Source organism: Heloderma suspectum, chromosome 1, assembly GCF_057233095.1.
Source record: "Heloderma suspectum isolate Gila_16-S chromosome 1, 16-S_ref, whole genome shotgun sequence".
Taxonomy (NCBI): Eukaryota; Metazoa; Chordata; class Lepidosauria; order Squamata; family Helodermatidae; genus Heloderma; species Heloderma suspectum.
In genome coordinates, this window is record NC_139458.1 from 70,362,630 (window position 1) to 70,381,489 (window position 18,860).

The window sequence follows — 18,860 nt, forward strand, 5'->3', positions numbered from 1 at the left end:
TATACCTACAGTAGTTAAGGAAAGTGCTGTCCAAGTGTTAAGTGTGCAAAGCACATGGGTTAGCAGTAGTGCCTTCTAGGTAGGAATAACTTGCAAAAGTTAGTCTGATGTGAATGCAGTGTTATTTATTTTTGTTTGAGACAGTTCACACAATCAGAAAACACTGTATGTGTGATGAAGCAGTTGGCCTGCATGCACAACCCACGCTGTGCATGCAGCGTAATCTTCAGTGTAGTCATATACATGTACATCTGCATATGCAATGCCCTGGATTTCTGCCGTCCTTCCGAACATCCTGCCCCCACACCATTTTTCTTTTTAGATGGAAGGGTCACTATGTGTAAACTAAGTTTTGACCAGTGCTTTCTGTTTTTAACTTCAGCCTGAAGAAGAACTTTGTGAGGCACAAAAGTTTACATTGTGTTGTTTCACAAACAGAAATGGCTTCATCAGTTCTTCAATTTTGTACCCAGTTACCAAGAGAGAGAATGCTAAAGACAAGTATATAATTTGGGGGGTATGCCCAGAATGACTTCTGTCAGTGCTAGCACCCAAATAGTAACCCACACATTCATTGGGTTTTAGGAGCTTTAACAATGGAAGTGTAAAAGAAACAGGGCAAATATGAAGTCATGTATTCCCTCACCCATTGGCCTAGCTTCCAGCTGTTGTGGTTTAGAGACAATATGAATCTAAGACTGCTTGTGGTGTGTAACATGTGTTAGTAACAGGTCTACATCTGTCAGTGGATAATATGGTAGACATCTCACATGTGGCTTCTTCACTGACTTGAACTTGTTAAGGTAGCAGTTCTCAAACTTTTTCCTGAGGAAAACATAAGAAAATTTGTGATGGTTTTAGTGACCACTTAATAGACTTTTTTTTTTTGTCCAGCTTTGTAGGACAAGGACATGCTTTGCTTCTGGATTAAATATGAAAGGAAAACAACAGTTTTTCTTCAGTTCTCTCATCATTGTTAAAACCACCTCTATATTATGAAAATCATGGTGCCTAGCCTGGGCCACTGAGAAGGGGTCATTTCACTGGTAAATTTTTAGGGACAAATTAGTAGACTGCACCAGTACCATATTATGAAAAACACCGTCCCTAGTCTTGTTAGCGTATCTAGTAATCTGGCCCTGGTCAAAACAGCCTCAATCTCTGACCTTCTCCACATGGGGCTTTTATTCTGTGATCAAGATTGGTTACTCATGGAAGTTTGCGGGTCCTGTACATGACGTCGGCAAGCGCCAGGACCTCTCCCGTGCTTTCTGACCTTCATCCTGTTTTTTAAAAATCACAGATAATGAGCTATTTAAATATTGCAAGTTGATTTTCTCCGCAAAAAGAGGAAATGGTGCTATAACACAGTGCCATTTAGTGGCTGTGTAATGAAACCTATGGCGCTTGCAGATAAAGGAGCTCCCCAGGGGGGAAAAAAGCAGAAGTTTTTCCCCCCGCAAAGAATACAGAAGCAGATGCCCCAGTAAAGTTGTGGGATAAAAAGCCTGGTGGGAAGAAGCCCTCTGTCATTGGGAAAAATAAATCAAGTGCAATACCAAGGACAGATATTCTCAACTATTCCCCAGTCTTTCTACGGACCACCTGAATGGTGCTCAGTTGTTTGAGAACATTTTAGTTAAGGCTATGAATGGTTTAATGCCAAACCAGGGGGTTCATCACTTCTTACAAGCCAGGTGTGTAAAAACTCATAACAAGTCAGATAAGGGAAGGGGGGTGGAGCATTTTTTAAACAACGAAACAATTAGGCTACAGTCTATATAGTGATTCTTCAACAGTTCACGTTGGCATGATTATTTGCCAGTGTTTGCATGAAACTTGAGGGCTAAAGTAGATGGTCACTTGAATCTTGTGATGCTTAGGCAGGAGATGGTATATGCCACAGTTGTGCAACTGCATGTGTTTAAGTATGGAGTCTTATACCAAGCATAAAATCTAGCATCAGCTTTCTTTCTGTTTTTAAGACTTTTAAGATGAGGAAAATATGTATGCATACATATTATAATGTATGTGCTGTTAGCTTTGTTAGCATAATTTCACCTGTGGCTGCATTTGTCTGTCTCATTACACTTGTTTTATCAACCTGAAAAGCAAATAAATTGGTAATGGTGGGGAGGGGAAGTTTCACAGATGGGCTTGAAGTTGTATGTCAAATGCCTGATGAAATTTCAGCCACCAGAGGGGTTAGTTTCCAGTGATCATGGGTGCTGTGCCTTTCATATGTTTTTGCCTTTTCCCTTGAGTAGCAGAAATACAATGAAATATGTAAAAAAAAAAAAAAAAAAAGCCATTGGATCAGTTTACGTAATATTTGTTTTCAATGTAATCAATCAGCCCTGACTGTCGTCACACACGTCCTAAGGATGAAAACATAACATGCGAATGGGTCAATCATAGATGAAGTTGGCAGCAATTCCAGCGATTACTACAATTTCCCCAGATCTCAGGTATTGCTGCCAGCTTTATTAGTGATGATTGACCAGTTCATATTCATCTCAGATGTGCCAAGCCAAGATATGTACAATGATGGTGTCCACATGTTCCACCCTCACTTGGCCCCTTCACTTCTTGGCACACCGTGATTGAAGACTTCCTGGGTTAATTAAACATAGTTTCCTGTTTTGTCAGAACTAGGAAACTATGATTATCAGGCTTGGAACAAATTAGGATCCGAAACCAACTTCAAACTCTGGCTTCAGCTCCTGACTTGTTCTGAGCCTGGTAACTATAGTTTTCCCAGTTTGGGAAACTGTAGTTAAGTCTTCAATCATACGACTCCAAGAAGAGAGAATGGAAGGTATGGCACGAAGATGAAGTGTGCAGGCTCAAGGCCTGGGCATATCTCAGTTTAATAAGATCAGATATGTATATACTAACTTGGATGAAGTTGTGCCATGCTAGTATGCATCTAAGGAATGTTGGGATATTCACATGAAGGATATATTGTGTATACCAGCCTTTAAGGTTTGATCCTAAGCATGTTTACTTGGAATTTCTGTAATTCCAAATTGCGCTGACTTCAGTGGAGCTTACTTCTAAATAAATGTGCTTAAGGTTATGGCTGGCACCCTGCTTCCTAAGTATGGTAACTTGAAAATTCCCCACTCATTTCAATGAAAGTAGATGCATTGAAGTTCAGAATACTAATCTGAAGAAAATTTATTTGGATATAAACTCTGTTGAAATCATTAGTACTTGTTTCTGAATAAGCGTGCAGAGGTTTGGTGTGTGTATATAAGGCTTCTGCAGCCTGGCATGTGGAAAAGTGAGAACACCATGCTTGACAGTAGTTCTTGTTGGCGATTAAACCAAATACAAATTCTGCCCTAAGGTCAGTAATCTTTACAACAGTCCTCTGAGATGGGTCAGTATTATTATTGTTAGGGTTGTAGTTTTGGGTTGATTAAAAAGGGGCCCCTAATAAATCAAGCAGTAGACTTTATAAAATTGTAAATTAGTTTTTTTGGTACAAGTACTCATAAAAATGGTGGGTAGCATGTGCCATCTTAGACGATGAGTACCTCTTTCTTTGGCCTTGCGTGCATAAAGTCTAAAAACAAAGTATGCCTGCTTTTTCAGAACAATTGTTTTGCTCATCCACACATTAATGCAGAATTAATTAATGAAAATGACTAATTAACCAACTAAGAGAGCAATCCTGTAGTCCCTGGGAGAGCGTCCCAGGGACCGTAGGATTGCTCAGAAAAACCCTTCCAAGGTCAGAAATAGCTTTCTAACCTTGGGAGGGGGAATTCGAACTGGTGCAGAAAGAACTGTGCTGGCTGCTCTCTGCGGTCAGAAAAGTGACCTCGGGGGGGCGGTTCCAGTGGGTGAGCAGGGGAGGAGACTAAAGAGGCCAGGATATGAAATACCCTGAGCCTCCTGCCCTCCCCCACCAAAGGGCCCTCGTTAGACACATGGCATGTTCCTGGCATTCCCCCCTTTTTTCTTCTTGCCACTGTCAGGATACTGACAGCAGAGAGAGGATGGTGATGAAGGTTTCTACCACCATGACAAGGAGGCCTCCAGTGGTGAACCTCCTCCTCCACCTAAGTCTGCAGTATCCTGGGGGTCCTGGGATGCCCTCCCAAAGACCATAGGATTGTGCTCAAAGTTAGCTTATCAGTGAAATCTCTAATAAAAGAAGATGGCACTATTAGCTTCATCTTAACGTTCTGCACTAAATGATTCTTCATTGCAAAAGTACTTCTGATACTTTCCAGTCCAGTGTGATGTCCATGGATTTTAGCAGTCTTACGTGTGCCTCAGTTTGCATACGATCGATTGGGTTGTTAGCTGATATCCCCTCCACCTCCTTTATAGCATAGACTTGTAGTGTAATAGACTGGCAGGCCCAGGTGAGCTTAATGTGTCATTGTGTATGTCCTCGCATTAGAAGCAGTGCAAGTTGTAGTGTGTTATACTTTGTAGATGTAGCCTCATAGGCTATTTGTCCCGCAAGAGCATGAACAGGTTCATCCAACACATTTTATGGTTTATGGTTCACTGGAAATACTGTAAGCTTTTTCTTGTGTGTAAGCATTGTTGTTTCCGTATAGTTTTTCTCTCATTGGGAACAACAGCAAAGAGGCTTGTAGCACCTTAACAACTAAGGGAACAATCCTATGGCTGCTAGTCAGCGGCTAGATGGCCATAGGATATGTGGTTTCCCGGGAACTGACCTCGGATCCCATTCTCTAAGGTCGGTTCCCAGAGAACTGACATTCCCCCCCTTCTTCGCTGCCTCACCGGCAGCATGGAACAGCCCCACACTCCATGCTTGGAAGAGGAGTGCGGAGTGGCCAAAACGGGGTGTCCTGGGGGGTGTTCTGGGGCAGGGAAGGCGGAAATACCGGTACGACACATCCTATGTGTCATACTGGCAGCCTCCTGCCCCACTCCACCTTCCCTCATCTAGACAGTCGAAATAGGCTGTCTAGCTGCAAATGCAGGGCAGGAGAAGCGCGGAGGGAACAATCCCCTCCGTGCTTCTCCTGCCCCGCATTGGATAGGTGGCCGCCTCTGAGTTCGGAGGCGGCCACCTATCCCCACAGGATTGTGCCCTAACACATTTATTACAATATATGTTTTCATGGACTGTTGTTAGTTGTTTTGAACATTCTTTGCAGCAAATCTAGTTGTTTAGAAATAATTGGAGGGATTTGTGCAAATTTGCACTAGCGCTAATGAGCAGGTAGAATGAAATTCTCATACATCCCTAAAAACATTCCAGTTTCCTCAATGAGTAGAGAATAGAACAAAAGACGGATGACAATCTGCGAAACATAGATGGAACAGATTTAACAAAATCTGTACATCCCTAGTTTCCATTTTAAAGATATAAGTATTAAGATGCATACCCAGTGTATTTTGTCCAATAGCTGTTTATATACATTAAACTGCTTCATATGAAAATCCTCTGTGTATCTGAGGGTTAGAGGTTGGTAAAGATGGATTACCTAGATATAATAATATTTAAGAGTTTGTAAACCTCCTGACACCCAAAACAACAGCTGCCAACAGGTTTCTTGTAACTATGACATTGCTTCTACCTCTCTTGAACCTTTATTATCTATTTATTTGCATTTTGACTTGGAAATATTTTTAATATTATTATCAACATTAGATTAAAAACATTTTTTCTAGGCATTAACCAGCAGGTATTCCAGTCCCCACATAGTTTTTGACTCAACATATCAATTTTAAAACTGCTTCTTGCTGTGAGTGTGAATGGTGATTGGGAGGTGTTTGGAAAGATTAGAATGCGTGCTTTTGTCAATTTTGGCAATAATATGTTCTTTCCAGTAAATCTGTTCTGCAATTTGGCAGGTGTTCATATACATAAAGTCAGTTTTTAAAGAAAAAGCAAGCTGTTTCTTATGGCATTTACTTCAGCTATTTAACTTGGTTCTTGTAATGATTTTCTGGGGGAGCTTAAACTGCAATCTGTTTTCCTTAGAAAATCCCCTTTCTTACCATGTTGAGAGCACACAGAGTGGTTAATATAGACAATTCAAGTCATTTGAGCAATTGGGACAGAATATTTTCTAAGAAAAACTGCACATTTTTTGAAAGGACTGAGATGAGGGAAGTGGAGGTATTCAAGCAGAGACTGGACAGCTATCTGTCAGGGATGCTCTAAACTGGATTCCTGCATTGAGCAGGGGATTGGACTCGATGGCCTAAATGGCCCCTTCGAACTCTATAATTCTATGAACTGAAATATGTTGAATGGGAAATACTACAGGTTGGAGTAATACTCACAGGATTGCTTTAGAAGAACAGCCTTGTGATCAGAGGAGAGGCATCATATGACCTTTGATCTGTTTAGTCCATAAAATCATATTCTCAGGGACTTAGCTTTGTAGTTTTTATCTGCTTTTAAAAACTGGATCTTTAAAGTGAACTGAACTTTCCTCTTTTTATAGCGATGTTTGCAATGGCTGATTACTTTGTCTTAATCTTTGTGCTTTATATTCCTCATTAAGAAGCAGATGTATTTATTATTAAATGTTTCTATCCTGCCTTTCAGTCCAAAGACCCTCAAAAGTGGCTTACAATAAAGTAGTCATAATCATAAAACAATAATTAATTAAAACAGTAAAATCCCAAACCAAAGTAGATACAAAACCACAAGAAGCAGCTAAAACAGTGTCCATTTACACATGGTGCAAACTACCTGCTGGAATAGGTGTAGGAAGCAAAGCTATTATAAAAGTCATTTTGCATGTTATTTGTTTATCTGCAACCACAGAAAAGTGGAGATTTTGTATGAGATTTCAACAGTGTCTTGTTATGCTGTTGGCAAAATAGTTTCAGAGATGCTTCTTGGATCAATGTCAGATAAGTAAATGGTTCCAAGCTTTTCTTTCAGCACAGCGGAGCAGGCTGGAGTGAGCTTCTGTTGAAACTGGCAAGGTGTGTTCTGGTAAATTAGAACACTAAGCACTAAACTAGATGTGACATGAGAGATCTCTGAATAAGATCACTTATGATTTTTAAATATTTAAATATACAATACATATTTGCATTGTGTTTTATATTTTTAACTGTTCTATGGCATTTTAGTCTTTTAACTGTTTGTAATCCTCCCAGTGAACATTAGGGGCAGATTAGAAATGTAATAATAAATAAATAAATAGTTAATAGCAGCTTCAGGAAGACCCAATTCAGATTATGACGTTTATGGTACTTGTATGTTTTCCCGTATGGGCAAATAGCAGCTTGGAAGGGCAAGGGTTAATCTTCTCCAGACTGTGGCTCTAGTCAAATCCTCTTCCCATGGGTGTTATTATCCCTTTAAACACTATAGGAGATCTTGTTCATAGATCTGTTACATCATGTTTAGTTTTGCCTTGAAGTAAGCAGAATTTATTCTTTAAAAAACCAAGCAAAACATGTACAGGAATTTAAATATATATAAGAATTAATTTAAGTAGGCATTATGTCCCAACTTTAAGCACTTTGGAAAACCTGACCTGTCATGTAAATACTAAAATTATATTTTGCTTTCCTCTGTTCATTCTTTTCTGCCATTGCACTGGTGAGTGAATGTGATGTTTAGTATAGATAATTTTGAGTATGTACGCATCTCCTTGTTAGTACTACGGATTAGGAGAAGTCTACTGGCAGCTCTTCATTAGCCCAAAGAAAGGAAGCAGGTCCATTTGGTCCAGCTGTAACCTATTTATTTATTACATTTCTATACTGCCCAATAGCCGAAGCTCTCTCTTTATGAACATCAAAATGCTAAAATGCTGTCTGGTTTAGTTGAGAGCTAGTTGTAATGTAATATTTTGGTAGTTTCACTCCAGAGGAAGTTTAGTGTTATGTCCAAACCGGGACAAACTATGGTTAGTCTTAACCAAATCAAACCATGGTTTATGAAGCTTGCTTGTTTCAGTAAACCATAGTTAAGATTACCCATGGTCTGTGTTTTGGATATAATGCTAAACTGCCGTTAATTGAAGGAAATGTTTCCGGTTGAAGGAAATGTTTCTGATCTCCTTGCAGCTGTGAGAAGGGGCAGTGCACGAGTCTGAGGTTCGTTCACGTAGTTCTAAACCATAGTTTAGCATTCATATTGCAGAAACCTATTGGGTCATTTACAGTTGGAGAATCAGTTGAAGTATCAGCTTCTCAGCCCGGATATTCATGGCAAAATAATTTTTGAAACATATTCAACAGTTTATATTGGTGTCATGATTTTTATTTCAGTTGAGATTATTGTCCTGTCATATGCGAAGCAGCTCTTAGTGAAAGGGCTGATTTTCTAGATGTTCTTTTGTGCTTTCAAATAGGCATATGCAGGATTGTGTGTCATAAATATATTAAAATCTAAAATTATTTCTAGGCCACCTTTAAGGGTGGAATTCCGCCACTTGCATAAGTTAGGTGAATTAACAAATTTGCGCATGCACTTATTTTGCATAATTATACTTTTGCTAGTCATTGCAGGAAGCATTGAGTGAACAGTCTATGCAGGACATTGAAGTACTGACTGCTCAGATCATTCTCTCCTACCTTTTGGCTCTGTAGTTCACCAGGCGATCATGTATGTTGAAGGGCTAGAAACGTCTTCTTTTTTCTTTTTTAAAGAGGCTTGAGATGTTCAGGATGCTGAATTCTGGACCCAGTAGGTGGTACAATGGCAGGTCACAGAATATGCACAGTGTTTGGGTGTGGCAAGGGGCAGGGGAAATAAGGTCATTAGAATAAGTTATCCTTTATGCAGCAGGCACTTACTAGGTGAGTGGTGAATGACAATTACTAGATTAAGAATGGATGTCATGTAGGCTACAAAGTAAGTCGCTTCTAATAGTAACACTAAAAACAGCCAGTAAGTACCCAGCAGAAACAGGTATTGTCTCCTTGTTTTTGCGGTGATAAGTGTGACATTTTGGGGGGAGGGGAAGGAGCATGTATCTACATTGCTCTTTATTAGCTTTGGTCTGATTTTTACTGTGGTGGGGTTTTTTGGCTGTAAAGATAACAAAAAATGTTGTGGTACCTTAAATACTGTTCAGATTTATTTTTTCACCTTTTTTTTGTCTTTCACAAACCATATTTCATAACTGAAGTAAAAGTATCAACCATTTCAGTTCAGAAACAGGTTACATAAGCTAAAAGTGTAGAAGACACCTTTTTATATTTCAAAACCAAAATTTGAGGGAAAGGTTTCTAATGGGTTTTTAAGTGGTAGTTTAAAAACTGTGTGGGTTTTCATGCTGGATTGACAGTAACACCCCTAGACCCTGCTGTTCTCTGTTGTACAAAGAATAGTGAACATTTTTGATTTGTACTTCTCTCAAATACAATGCCTATTTATTGGGGTCACATACATTAGACTCAATACCCTTTTGGTTCTTTCAAGCCATTACTAGCTGCCTGAGGGCTACTTCACACTTCACATTTTTCCTAAATAGATCTGAAATGGCCATGAGAATCCTTTAAAGTTCCAGTTCTTTGTTTGCTGTCTCCTTTGTGTGAACCCTTCTTCAGCAACCTATTAACTCATTCTGTACAACACACTATTAAAAGCATTTGTGGGAAGCAAGCCTCTAGGCCTAGAATCTGGGTCGAGCCTTAGGAGTGCCCCTCTAAGACACTATGATTTATCTCACAAGCCCATGTTAAATGCTGAGATGCAGCTTTTCAGTTAAAAAGAAAATAAAAGGTTTGTAGCCCTCACTCATCGGAAAGATTTGTTGAAAGTGTAATGACACAAATTGTTAATAGATAAAACATGAAATGTTAGGGGACAGGAGAGTTCAAAACAATTGTTCTTCAGCTCAAATGCACAGAGACTCCGAGATAGTTACATTTAAGAAGATCCACTTCTAAAATAAGAATTGTGTGGGAAAATTTCAAATTATCTGCAAGGTTGGTGGAAATAAAAGGCAACTATCTATGCAAATTAACTATTGCTCTCTACTTTTGAGTAATTTACCATGCAATTCTTTAAATGTCTACTCAGAATTAAGCTCCATTGAGTTCAATGGGATTTACTCCCAGGTAAGTGTGTATAGAATTGCAGCCTTATTATGTAGCCCCGAGTGCTGAACTCATCCACCGGGACACTAGGGCATTATTTTGGCTAGGGAATGTGCAAATCTGTCAGTTTCACTTTCTCCCACATTTGATTTTTTTTAAAACTCAAGTTCTTTTGATCCTGTTTATGAAGAAACTTGCAAAGTTTTGTAATCTTATCAAACAATGAACTGAACAAAACTCTCTCCATCTGCACTAGCCTGCCTGCCTGCCTGCCTGCCTGCCTGCCTGCCTGCCTGCCTATCTATCTATCTATCTATCTATCTATCTATCTATCTATCTATCTATCTATCACATTTATTTCCCCCCTCTTTTTCTCCTTAAGGAACCCAAGGCAGCATACACAATCCTCTTCCTTTCCATGTTATCTTCACAACAACAACCCTGTGAGGTAGGTTGGGCTGAGAATTGTGACTGGTCCAAAGTCACCCAGTGAGCTTCCACGGCTGAGTGGGGACTAGAACCCGGATCTCCCGACACCCAGTCCAACACTCTACCACTACACGACACTGGCTCTAATTCAATAGGTGCAGCTATTGCTAGCAAGGAGACAACATGTTGTTCCTTGCTTGCCATGTAAAATGACTGAGAAAGTCATGACATGTAAAGTGGCTGCCAGAGAAAGAGGTGGCAATCCTAATTCATCACTACAAACATGGCTGAATACACAAATATTCAAGGCCAGGCTTTTAAGAGCTAATTTCTCAAAGCCCTTTGCCTCGATGGACCAATCTGACATGTTTGCTTTCTCTCCCATTCACATTCTTAAAATCTCAAATCCTTTCTGCACCATTTATGAAGAAATTTGTGAATCTTGCTAAGTTCTTTACCCTCCCCCGAACCTAACAAAATTCTCACCTTTCCTTAGTTTTGTAACTGTTTGTTTGTTTGTTTGTTTTGTTCAGTCAGCCTATCCATGCCAATTCCAGTAAGCTCATTGTTGTTGTTGTTCAGTCGTTCAGTCGTGTCCGACTCTTCGTGACCCCATGGACCATAGCACGCCAGGCCTTCCTGTCCTGCGCTCTCTCCCGGAGCGTGCTCAAGTTCATATTCATTGCAAAGCTCATTGTACTGCCTTTCAAGTAAGCATGCATGTTAATGTTTGTATCTGAAATACTTCAAAGCGCAAGTATTGGTAATCACTCTTGCAGGCAGTGGCCACACAGGTTTAACTGGGAGGAACGGGTATGTTTTTGTTAAGTAAGTTGTAGAAAGGTTGAATTAGATACATCCTATGTCTCCAGCATGAACATAATATAGTGAAACCTGTTTTGTAAGGTGCGGTGTATCTGTTGTATCAGGGTAACATGGTTTCACCTGTATCATTGCGTCTTCATATTTGAGGAAGGATCCTGTGTTTTGGTTCCGTACAATCACTGAAGCCTTGTCTACATTGAAGCTTTGGTAAAAGTCAGTGTAAATTTGAAGTGCTAATTTGAGGAAGAGCTCCTTTTCTCACTTGGTGAGACTGTACCTTGTTTGTGTGCGTGTGTTTATATGTATGTCACAGTTAGTCAATATATATCCTGTGACTTGGTCAACTGGAAAACGTAACAATTGTCTACATAACAAAACAGATCAAGGTCTGTCAAGTCCAGCATTTTTGCTCACCATAGGTCATTTAGATGCCTCTGGGGGAGCTTGCAAGGTGGACAGTGCTGGTGATAGCAGCTCCTGTTGTTTGTCCCTAGCATCTGGTATTGGGGAGATACAATGCCACTGGACATGGGTGTTCCTCTTCATTGATAGATTAATTTTGCATAAATTGCCTGATCATGGCAATTGCCTTTGGGACAAGCCTCGCATCTTTGTATCTCCTTTGCCTCTTTCCCTTCTCCCTCTGCCGTCCCCTCTTCCTGGTTCAAAAGGTGCAGTCAGTGTGATTGAATCACATTCTGTGCAGAATTCCACAATCTGTATTATGGCGAATAACACAACATGACACACATGCTGATGTACAAGAAGGCATGGGTTCTAAACAAAAGCAAAGCACAACAAAACAAGTAGGATGAACGTCAAGCCTCATCCATTCATCTCTTCAGGGTCCTTCAGTTGCCTCCTCCTGTTGAACGTGCTGTGCGTGCACACACACGCATGATGTGTCTTTAATGGAGCACAGACAATCGCAGATAAAAAGCTACCACTGTGCTATAAACACTGCAGACTAATAACACCCCAGATGGAAGTCGTGGGCTAACTAGCAGTGCTGGCACGGCCTAAACAACATCACAATCCATTGTAAATGTTTCTTCCAGCAGCCTCACTGAACGAAGCAGCACTACAGTCTTGTCTGCCTCTTGTTCATTTTAGTGAGGCCTGGAAGATGGGCTTGTGCCCAAAGCAAGGATATTTGTCTGAGAATTAGGTGGTAGCCTGCTAAAGATTATGATTTGGCTTCTATTTATGCTTGTGTCAGGGCCATTTCCTTCATATGTTACATTAAAATCAGTAGGCATTAAACATTTAGCAGGCATATCTGCTTCTACCACATAGTCTATGAGGCTACCTGCAGCATGTTTCCATGCTTGAATACATTGTGAAAAAGAGGTGCTGCCATCATATTACAGGGCAGAAGCAGGCCTACATCAAATGTTTAATGCCACATGTGCAGCAGCAGCTCTTAGCTATTTCCATTTTGAAATACTTTTTATTAGGGTTTGTGTTTGTAAAGCCCTTAACACAGTTTGATGAAAAGGTCCTGCATACATGCAATATATTGTTTCTATTTATTTTATGATGACAATCGGCTACTGAAATGACATGACTTCATTGTCTAAAGAACTGAGGGAGCGAGTATCAAGGGTTTTAAACAGTGGGCTATTTACCCTGCGCTGCAGTTGTTCTAACCTTAAGGCTGAAAGAAAGAGCAACCTCTTCCAAAGACCTTTGATTGCACACAGAAAACCAACCACCTTTCAGGGCAGACTTACTACTTCTATCATGGGGAAGGGGAAACTGAAATCAAGATGTAAAAAGTGGCATGCCATCTCATAATTCGGGGAATTCAAATGGTGAAAGGAGTTCCTCTTCCCCACAGTGGCTTTGGCTTGGCTCATAATGGATTCGCCTTGGTGTTGCCTGCGCTTATCCTTGCAATGTGAGAGAGGGGATCTTATCTGCTTCCGTACTCCTTCCCACGCCAGGTGAAGACCTTCTTATTCTCCTAGCATTTTAGCATCCTAATCTTTTAACTCTGGTGTTTTAAATCTGTATTTTAAATTTCTGCATTGCTGCTAGGTTTTATTCTGGTTGTACTGTTATATGGTAGTTTTAAGCTTTCATATTTTATATTGCTTTATGTTGCATTCTGTGGTTTAAATTTTGTTTGCTTTGGCTATTAGGCAGTATAGAAATTAAATGAAATAAATAAAATAATATCCAACTTCTGGCATCTGTTGTTGCCAGCAAGTATGGGAACTGTAGTTCTCCCTTTTACTTGGCTCAAAGGATCAAAAACTACAGTTCTCAGGCTTCCCACGGCAGTGAATGCTTCTAAACATGCTTGACAACCTCTGTTGTTGCTGGGAGGCTGGATGAGGCCTCTGCTGTCACCAGCTTTTGATGTGCTTGTGCCCCTCCCACTGCAAAATCAATTTGAGAAGGGATGGGATGGCAGTAGCCCAGGACTTGTGGTGGCAGAACTTTGGCAGGGAGTTCCCTTGGGGCTGTTTTTTTTTCCTGAGCTCTCTCAGATAACTCTTGAGGGGAGGAAAGAATATGAGCTTTTCCCTTGTATTGCCCCAGCTGTAGGCTTTGAACTCTTAATTTAGAGGTGCCAAGAAAGTGATAAATCAGATCCAGGTTTACTTACCAGGAGATACTTTATTGAGTAACTTACAGCACACAGGCATGCCCAATGGTTGGATCAGACAGCTTCTCTGAACCCAGAGCCATGGGGTACAATGGGTTTTATGCCATACATGTTAGCAATGAGGCAGCATAACAGCAGCAAGCACCCCCTAGCGTTCATTCCCAGGATAGACTAACAGCAGTTGGTTCTCAGCACAGCCACCTGTAGCTTTAAGGTAAACAAACTTGACTTCCCAGGCACATCTTGATTAGATATACTCATACTTGATTACATATACTTCCATACTCATTAGTATGGAATGTGCTTGGCTGCGCTATCGGCCCTTTGACTCATATTCACATGCTCAGAGGCTTACTAGCAAGGAAATTGCACCCATAATGAACTTAAGCAAGGCATTATGGATCTCTAGGCCCCTCTAACACTACAGGTGGCTTGGTTACACTCCTGGGGCCAATACACCCTTAAAGTTCTCCCAGGAAGCTCAGAAAAAATGAGCCAGTTATGAATTGAGCTGGGGCAGCACATCCATTTCTAGTAGGAGCAGAATCTTTGAGCTGTGGTCCTGTTCCGTTTGCAGTGTTAATTTAAACTCTGGCTTATTCAGGGGCTTGACGTTTCTAAGACGTCTGCTTGTGTGCTAACTAATACGACATTTATATTTGTTTGTAGTGTTTGCTTTTGGAACATAAGTTATTGTTTTATTTATGCTGGGAAAGACTGAAGGCAAAAGGAGAAGGGGACGGCAGAGGATGAGATGGCTAGATAGCATCACTGATGCAATGAATATGAACTTGAGCACACTCCGGGAGAGAGCGCAGGACAGGAAGGCCTGGCGTGCTATGGTCCATGGGGTCATGAAGAGTCGGACACGACTGAACGACTGAACAACAACAACAATTTTGACAGCACTTAGGTGCGAGGGGTCAGTTGTCACAGACTCTGTACAGGCGTACATATTAAAAACTCCAGTCTCTGATCACACAGAAGCTGAATATAAGAAGACAAACTGCAAGTGGGCATGGTATCTGGAGAAAGCGAGAGCAAGGAGAGTGGTGAGTTTCTTCACCTGTTTGTCCCTTTCACTTTTGAGGAACCCTTTGAACTTGGAATAGCTAAAACTATGGAATTTGCTACCACAAGATGAAGCAAAAGCCATCAATCTTGATGACTTTAAAGCAGGGAAGGGCAACACATGGGCTGCACTTGGCCCCTGCTGCCCCCCCAGTGCAGCCGTTGCTGCCCCATGTTGCCCCCCCCCAAATTAGATTAAAAAAAAGAAATTGGTGGTTTTCTACCAAAATCTGGTGGTAAACCACTACTGAGGCTTAAGTTCACATTTAACTTGTTTTCAAGCCAAGTTTTGTTTTGTTGCTGCCACTGCACCAAGAGTGTAGCCTGTAATGGGGGGGGGGATTCTTCCCCAGACTGCCTGAAGTTGCCCATCCCTGCTTTAAAGGCAGATTAGACACAATTAAGAAGGATAATCATAGAATCATAGAATAGTAGGGTTGGAGCGGCCTATAAGACCATTGAGGCCAACCCCCTGCTCAGTACAGGAATCCAAGTCAGAGCATCCCTGACAGATGGCTGTCCAGCCTCGTCTTGAATGCCTCCAGTGTGGGAGAGCCCACCACCTCCCTAGGTAATTGGTTCCATTGTCGTATTGCTCTTACAGTCAGGATGTTTTTCCTGATGTTCAGCCGGAATCTGGCTTCCTGTAACTTGAGCCCATGATTCTGTGTCATGCACTCTGGGATGATGGAGAAGAGATCCTGGCCTTCTTCTCTGTAACAACCTTTCAAGTACTTGAAGAGCGCTATCATATCTCCCCTCAGTCTTCTCTTCTCCAGGCTAAACATGGCCAGTTCTTTCAGTCTCTCTTCTTAGGGCTTTGTTTCCAGTCCCCTGATCATCTTTGTTGCCCTCCTCTGAACCCTCTCCAGTTTGTCTGCATCCTTCTTAAAGTGTGGTGCCCAGAACTGGACACAGTACTCCAGATGAGGCCTAACCAGTGCTGAGCAGAGGGGAACTAGCACTTCCCGGGATTTGGAAGCGATGCTTCTATTAATGCAGCCCAAAAGAGCATTTGCCTTTTTTGTAGCCATATCCCATTGTTGGCTCATATTCAGCTTGTGATCTGCAACAATTCCAAGATCCTTCTCACTTGTAGTATTGTTAAGCCAAGTATCACCGATCTTGTAGGATAAGGCTATTAATGGCTAGTAGCTATGATGGCTTTATTATTACCTCCAGTATCAGAGGCAGTATGCCTCTCAATACCAGTGAGAGGTTGAAATACCGTCCACATCATACATAATTTTATACACTTCTGTCATCTCCTCCCTTATTCACCTTTTCCCTAAGCTAAACAGCCCCAAATGTTGTAACCGTTCCTCAGATGGTAGCTGCTGTAGCATTTTGGCTGTCCTTTTCTGCATTTTTCCCCAGCTTTGCGATATCCTTTTTGGTGGTTTGATAACCAGAACTGTACTCAGTATTCGAAGTGTGGTTGTACTGTAGATTTGTATAAAGGCATTATTGTATTGGCAGTTTTATTTTTGATTATTTTCCTAATGATCTCAGTTATATTAACTGATTGATATTGTGAGCTGCCCCACAGTATATTTTGTGACGTGTGGTCTCAGGATTGGGCCCAGGCTTCCTAATTGGTTTTCTAACTCTGATTCAGAGGTAGAGTAAGAAGAAGCCCAGCCGGGACAGGGAGCAGGGGAGGAAATCCCCCAAGACTCTCCAAGAGTTAGTGAAGAACCTTTCCAGGGGCTTATTGAGCAGGAGGGCCTGGCTCAGAGACCATCTTCCCCCCTCCCCGTGGGAACCCGGACTCTGTCAGGGGGATGGGGTGGAGGAAGCACTGGAATTGACAGATGCCGGAGCTTGCCATCGAGTTAAGCAGGTGGAACTGAGAGGAGGTGGGATGCGTTCCACCAGACTGGTGGACCATCAGAAGATGAGTTGGGAGGAGCCCAGAAAAAGCTTGTTGAGTATGGTGGGAAACCTGTCCAGTAGTTGAAAGGCAACTGCCCTGCTTTACTAGCTCTCAGCTTTACTAGCCCAGAGGACAGCTCCCAGCCTTTGTACTCACTTTAGGTGTGAAGAGGTGCTATTAACTGAATAAAAGCGTTTGTGGATTGCACAGTGAGTGAGTCTCTGTTGCTTCACTGGGCGGGAGGGCTGAGAATCCCTGACATGTGGTATAGAAATGCCTTAAACAAATACAAAATAATATATTTGTAAATGAGCTATTGTAGCACAAAGCTATCATAAATCTCCAGGGCTCTTATATCCTGCAGAAATTTGACCCTGTAAATGGCTACCCTAGAACTCCCCACAACTTGGAGATGAGGGGCAGAATCCAACAGGACAGTTACACCCTCCTCCCCATTCCTTTATGCCCTACCAATTCCCTTTTGCAAGTGGTTGGTCCCACTGATTCACAGCTTACACAAGGGAGATTTACCGCTTCCTAGGGGAAGCCCCGAAACAAGTGGAACTACTTGTTTCTTGAAGAAGAATTGAGTATTTCTCCTTACAGAAATGAGTATTTCTGCTTGTTTCGGGTTTCCCCGGAAGCACTAAATCGCCATTGTGCAAGCGATGGGGGCCACTTGCACAGCGCAGCCAGCAGGACCCACGACTTGTGGAAGTGAATGGGGGGGGCGTAAAGGAATTGGGGGGTGAAAGCTTCCCATTGTATTCTGCCCCTGGTCCCCAAGTTGTGGGGAATTCTAGGGCATAAGAGAATCGGTGCAGGTATCAGTGCCTCATTAGATTCTTCCCAGTGGGCTGTGATACAATGGGTGAATCCAGGATCTGCCTTCCATGAGAGGAAGGGCTCTGCTCACAGAAGGTCCCTCCATCTATACACATGAGAGAATACCAGAAAATTATGTCTGCCAGCGGGATAGATAATAGTAAACCGTACAAAATAAAGGAAGAAAGGCAAACACCAATTCTGTAAAAGGACTGCTATCTCCCCCCACCCCAAACTAATTAAGGGGAAAGCTGTAATTTACACTGACTCATTCTGTACCTGTGGGCAAGCCACATAATAAAACGAAGCACGTAATAACAGTGTTTATTACTTACTTCAGAAAGATGTTGTCAGGCTTAATTAATTAAGGAGCTTTGTGATGTTTGTACAAAAAGTGCCTTACTGTAGATGAGAAGGCTAAAGATGGATATGAGCCAAGGTACAGAGTCCAGACAATCTCAGACTTTTCAACAGTTTATAATTGGGTTCCAAATTTGTAGCTCAGCTTCATTTCTGTCAGACTGATCATCACATGAACCTCAAAGCCAATTGGGAGGGAGGGGGAAATGACGATCCTAATTATTTCATTCTCAGAGCAGCCCTAGTGAGGGAGGCCATTTTTCAGAGCAGTTTTGAATGGGATCCTAGAAACTAACAGGCAGAGATCTGGCTGGTTATTTCAAAGAAATACATGAAAATTGACCTTCTCCCACTTCCTTGACTCACAGTGATGTACAGTGACTTCACCTCCACACACACACACACACACATACACACACCGACCCAGTAGCAGTTTGCTTGAACTGCTCTTCTTAGGGAGTTTTTTCCTTCTTCTGTCCAATCCCCCTTCATGACTCTAGCCAATCTTTCATTAACTCCACCTTCGTCCATGGCAGGGGCTTGATGTGCCTGATCTTGGAAGCTAAGCAGAATCAGCCCTGGTTTGTACTTGGATGGGAGACCACCTGGGAATCAGGCTTCCTGCACTGAGCAGGGGGTTGGACTCGATGGTCTTGTAGGCCCCTTCCAACCCTATGATTCTATGATCTGTGATCCTTTTTAACTCCTTCCTCTACACTTATCTCCCTTATATTAATCCCAGGGATGACTCCATCCCTTTCTCTTAACTTATCCTCCATCTGAGTTCCCTGTTTTTTAGTTTCTGCACATCTTTGGGCTTTCTCTCTGCTTAGCTTCTTAGACCTT

General features: G+C 41.7%; 1 protein-coding gene across 1 annotated transcript in view; it reads left to right on the forward strand.

Annotated features, from left to right (window-relative positions):
- The window catches only part of ITPKA (inositol-trisphosphate 3-kinase A), a 71,525-nt gene that overhangs the window by 1,314 nt on the left and 51,351 nt on the right, over positions 1 to 18,860 (forward strand). The window lies entirely within an intron of this gene.